Below are 6,121 nucleotides of genomic sequence, written 5' to 3' on the forward strand. Positions count from 1 at the left end.
GGTTATGAAGAGCTTCAGCAGTCCTGCTAAAAGCCTGAGTTTGCAAGACTTTGAAGATTGTGTTTCTCTGAAGTGTTTGAGTTCTTAGATGGTCTCGCTTGTGCGATGGTACGGCATGGGGCGCTTTGTCGCGCTCACCAAGGTGAAAGCCAAGTTATTTTGAGTGAGAGTGCGAGCCCGAGTGTAAGACAGCGCGAGAGGGCTTTGTGTCCAATTTTTAAGCAGGCTGACTTTTGTTCAGCCCACAGGTCACTGTCCAATCAGATGGTGGCTTAGCCACGCCCCATACTGTTCCTTATCATGCATGAATCACATGCTGTTTGTGGAGAGTATTTCTGCAAGTTTTAAATATCTTCTGATAACAGTATTATCACCAGAGAATGATACAAAATATAAACTTTTCACTAACACCAATGTTCGGCGATAAGACAAGCTCTCATTCGAGCTCAAACAACAGGTATTTTGCATACACAGTAATCGTAATCACTAAAAGAAAAGTTATAAGGCCAAGATTGAGATATCATGGTTTCGATAAACACATCAAATATATAGATACGGCATAACACATACAGTGGATACATTTTCACTACTTATACGTTTTAAACGATTGTCTGTTAAAATCGCCATGCCAGGTTCTGTTTCCTTTGTTGTAACAAAAGGGATTTCAGTCCATTACACCTGAGCAGTGCCACAGGCTGATTGTCTCCATGCCACGCCGCACTGATGCAGTAATTCATGCAAAAGGAGGCCCAACCAAGTATTGAGTACATGTACAGTAAATGAACATACTTTCCAATTAACTTTTCCACGACATTCTAATTTATTGAGATGCACCTGTAGTATCTTCTTTTTGATATTGCAGTCAAATCTGTCTGACCTCTGCATAATTTGGGGATGTGCTAATCGCCTTCCTGATATTATTGATCTTCTCAGAAAAGAAGGAAGCAAACTCATTGCATTTGCTGACGGAGAGCATTTCACTGGCAAACTGATTTGGGGGGTTTGTCAGTCTTTCAACAGAAGCAAAAAGAGTGTGAGTGCTGTTTAAGTTACTGTTTATAAGGTTTGAGAAGAATGACTGTCTAGCTTTGCCTAGTTCCACATTGAAAGCACGAAGTCTGTCTTTATAGACGCTAAAGTGAATTTCAAGTTTCATCTTCTGCCACATCCACTCAGCTTTTCTGCATTGTCTTTTCATACTCTGAACTGCTGTTGATTTTCTCCAAGCTGATTTCTGTCTGCCAGTCTTCCTGCTGACTTTCAAAGGAGCAATGTCATCAATAACATTCTTATTTGTAGTTTTGTTTTCTGCATTATCTATGTGAATATTAAAATCCCCTGCAATAGCAAAACAGTCAAACTCTGAGGAAATTATTGATAGCATTTCTGTGAACTCTTCAATAAAGGCATTAGAGTATTTTGGAGGCTTGTAAATAATGATAAACAGAATGCGTGGAGCACCTTTCAACACAATCCCTAGATATTCAAAAGACAAGTACTGACCAAATGACACTTGCTTGCACTGACAGACATCTTTAAATAGAGCAGCTACACCTCCACCTCTCTTAACAGTCCTGCAAACACTCATGAAAGTAAAGTTAGGAGGGGCTGTTTCATTGAAGACCATTGCACTGCAGCTATTTTCTAGCCAGGTTTAGAAACATAAAATCCAGGTTGTTTGTGGTTATTAAGTCATTGATTAGAAATTATTTATTTTTTAGTGAGCGAATGTTTAAAAATGCTAACTTCATGGCATTGCATTTTGTCTCAACAGCAATATTAGTTTGATGCATAACAGGCCACAGATTAGATGAGTCAGCCGTATGGCTTGAGAAGGCCTTAGACTTTCTATCACGTTATAACACAGAAATAGAGAAAACTACAGGCACACTGGGTTCCTGCTTGTTCAGTAAACATTTGTGATTGTTGCTGCTATTATAGCGGGGACCCGACACATATCACTGAGAGCTGTTATCAGTTGTTTTTGGTTCACCTATAGCAGATGGAGGGTTTGGGCCCTGGCGTTGTGGCAGCGGCCAAAGAGCTCTCACAGGAGGAGGAGGACGAGCTGGGCCCACAGGCTTTGGTGGTTGTGGGGCCCGCCGTTTTTTTAGTTGATATCTGGGGACTTGCAGCGAAAGAGTGGGAGAGTTTGGTCCCAGCATAAACCAGTTCCTCCATTTTCTGTGAGAAGCTTAGAAGTGGAGATGCATTCAGGTTGAGTAGTTTGGCACACACTACTGAAGGATGATGGAGGGAGAAGTAGATGTTGTACTTTAGCACTCTTGCACCAAGTTTGTTTGGGTGGAGGCCATCCAGTTTAAACAGTTGTCTATGGCCCAGAAAAGATTGAAGTTGTCGATGAAATTGACTCCTTTTATACTGCAGATTCTTTGTAGCCATGTGTTCAGCCCAAGCAAACATGAAAACATATTAGTTCCCCTTGCTGGGAGTGGTCCACTGATGAACTACTGAACTTTAAGTCTTCGAAGTGTTTCAAAGAGTTCACTGAAGTCCTTCTTAAGGAGTTCTGACTGCTCTTTCCGAATATCATTCTTCCCCACATGGATGATGATTCGATTCTCAGTCTTGTGCTTCATTAGAATTTTCAGAAGTTCCTTGTTTACATCAGAAATGGTTGCTTGCGGAAGGCAATATGTTGTTGTATTTCTGCTACTGATGTTTCTGATAATAGAGTCGTTTGTTTGGGTGGAGGCCATCCAGTTTAAACAGTTGTCTATGGCCCAGAAAAGATTGAAGTTGTCGATGAAATTGACTCCTTTTATACTGCAGATTCTTTGTAGCCATGTGTTCAGCCCAAGCAAACATGAAAACATATTAGTTCCCCTTGCTGGGAGTGGTCCACTGATGAACTACTGAACTTTAAGTCTTCGAAGTGTTTCAAAGAGTTCACTGAAGTCCTTCTTAAGGAGTTCTGACTGCTCTTTCCGAATATCATTCTTCCCCACATGGATGATGATTCGATTCTTGTCAGTCTTGTGCTTCATCAGAATTTTCCAAAGTTCCTTGTTCATATCAGAAACTGTTGCTTGAGGAAAGCAGCATGTTATTGAATATCTGCTACTGATGTTTCTGATAATAGAGTCGCCCACTATCAGAGTCCTGGGCTCGGCTGCGCTCTGAGCTGAAAGCTGCTGTCTACTCAACCTTGAGCTGAGCGCATGTTTGTAGCGATGTTAGCTGCTGGCTGATCCGATCCATGTTTAATCACATTTGGGGATTCCTGTTCAAATCTGTTCTCAAGATGTATAGGGGGTGGTAGAATACCAGTATTCACAAGCCTTGTCATAGCTGTATCTGGGGAGCAGGAAGCCAGGGCAGCGTTGAGGACAACCAGGGTGGAGCAGGTGGGACTGAAGACCACCACATCAGAGCAGATGGGACCGAAGATCCTCACGGTGGAGCAGATGACCACTTCAGTGGAGTGTGAGTTCAGAAGTGGACGCCGCTGCCTCGGGAAGTTCTGCAGCTCAAGAGTGTCAAGGTTGTGAGGCTTGGGAGCGTATAGACCACTGGGATACCAGCTGCTCACACTGGCATCAGAGGTGGGTCCATTACACTGGCAATCATTTTTCGACTGTCCTGGCCCAAGTTCCATCTTGGCCATAACCGTGGCATGGCGAGGTGGCCATCTTGGCCAGGGGCTCAGCCGTGGTGGTCATCTTGTGAAGAGGTTCTTGAGTGGCAGCCATCTTGTGAAGAGGCTCTTGAGAGTTGGCCATCTTGTGAGCAGGCCCTGGCTTGACCGGTATGACGTGAGCAGGCCCTGGCTTGGCAGGCTTGATGTGAGCAGGCCCTGGCTTTACAGACATGATGGGAACAGGCCCCGGCTTGGGAGGCATGATGTGAATAAATCCAGACATGGCGGTCGGGACGTGAAAATGCTCTGGTGTGGTGGGTACTGGAGGATTGCAGGGTTCCTCATCAGCAATCCCCACAGTAAATGAATGGGGTATTGTGTGGGGTATGTGGTGGTATTAAACACGATATTCCTTTAGCTAAGCCAAAATGAAAAATGACTGATAGGGCAATGTCATTAAAACCCCCCTGGTCACACAGTACACTAAACTCTACCACGTAATCCTCAATAGGCCGATCTCCCTGACGAAGATGAATGAGGCGAGAAACTGGATCCATAGCTGGTATGGTGCTTGGTAAAGCTGCTGGATCTATGCTGGGTGAAGTCTTCTGTAACAGACAGGGTGTGACTGTAAGAACTCACCACTGAACTGTTAATTTACCTCCTGGTCAACAGGTGGCGCCTCCCTCCAGGTTCCTGCTGATTTCTGACATTCATTAAGCCTGATGTGAGACACATGTGTTTAGCCCTATATAAGTGGGTCCTTCTCCAGCAAGGGGAGCTTCCCTATCAGAACCTAAACTACCAGCACCAGAACGATTTGATGGCAGTCCCGAGAAATATCGTGGGTTCATCACCCAGTGTACCCTAGTATTTCAACTACAACCTAACAGCTTCCCCACAGAGGGCAGTAAGGTGGCCTACATCATTACCCTTCTCACAGGCAAGGCATTAGACTGGGCTTCGGCTTTGTGGGATCAAAGATCACCACTTACTGTAAGCAGTGACAGCTTCATTGCTGAAATGAAGAGGGTTTTTCACCATCCGGCTAGCACAGGAGATGTGGACTACCGTTTGCTTCAGCTCTCTCAGGGCACTCGGAGTGTGGCGGACTTTGCCATTGAGTTTCGTACCCTAGCTTCAGAGAGTGGATGGGACCAGCGAGCTTTGAGGGCCACATTCTACCAAGCCTTGTCTCCTGAACTCAAGGATGAGTTGGCATTTAGAGACCCTGCTCCAGATTTGGAGTCGCTCATTGATGTGGCTATCCGAGTAGATCATCGGCTCCGAGAAAGACAACATGAACGACGTCGGGAGACCAGTATGTATCGCCCTAAGGAATCTTCCAATACTGTTGACCCACCCTGGAAGTCCAGTGATCTGGAAGAGCCAATGCAGCTTGGTAGAACTAGATTAACCCAGACAGAAAGGGATCGACGGCTGAGGGAGCGCCGCTGTCTGTACTGTGGCAAGTCTGGACATTTCCGATCCAACTGCCCTGAATTGTCGGGAAAAGCCAGTTCTCGTCCAGGAAAGGGGGAACTGGAACGAGAGTAAAGATTTCCCCCCATCCTGCAACCTCTGGAGTTACAATCCAAGCCACCATCTTCCATAACAACCAGCATTACCAGCTTGGTGCTTTCATTGACTCTGGGGCTGCTGGGAACTTTTTGGATTTGGATGTTGCCAGACGTTTGGGCATTCCAACCGTACTCCTCCAGAAACCTCTAACCATCACGGCTCTAGATGGCAGACCTCTGGGGTCAGGACAGGTCAGTCACTGCACCTCATTCCTTCAGTTTAAAATTGGGTGTCATAAGGAATTAATGCAATTTTTTCTGATTCAGTCACCTGAACTCCCCCTAGTTCTTGGATTTCCATGGTTAACTTGCCACAACCCACACATTGACTGGTCTAGAGGTGTTAAAGGTTGGGGAACTAACTGTGTTTCTGCTCTCTCTTTTTGCCATTCTCCTGAGATTCTTGAGTCATTCCCAGGGTCTTCAACACTCTCCAAGTGGCCTGTCAATGTCAAACAAGATATACCTAGCACTCGAGGGCTACCTGTATCTCAGTTCAAATCTGCCATCACAAGGTCCCCTGTCCTTCATCCTGAGCCATATCAAGTTCCCAAGTCCACAGAGGTACTGAAGCTTCCTAGTTCACCGACCCAGAGTAGTATGCCTCCTATGTCTCTTCCTGAATTGTCCAGAGTTCCTCCGGAGTATGCTGATCTCAGAGAGGGCTTCAGCAAGTCTCGAGCCACCTCCCTTCCTCCGCATAGACCATATGACTGTGTTATAGACCTGGTTTCTGGAGCATGCCCACCCAGGGGTAGACTTTACTCCCTCTCGGCCCCTGAAAGGGCTGCTATGGACAAGTACCTTAAGGAAGGCTTGGATAATGGTTTCATTCGTCCTTCGACCTCACCTGCTGGAGCGGGGGTTTTTTTTGTTGAGAAGAAGGATGGTGACCTCAGGCCCTGCATCGACTACAGGGGTCTTAACCGCATCACCATTA

This window comes from Sinocyclocheilus grahami, unplaced genomic scaffold, assembly GCF_001515645.1.
Source record: "Sinocyclocheilus grahami isolate Dianchi unplaced genomic scaffold, SAMN03320097.WGS_v1.1 scaffold1446.1, whole genome shotgun sequence".
Lineage (NCBI taxonomy): Eukaryota > Metazoa > Chordata > Actinopteri > Cypriniformes > Cyprinidae > Sinocyclocheilus > Sinocyclocheilus grahami.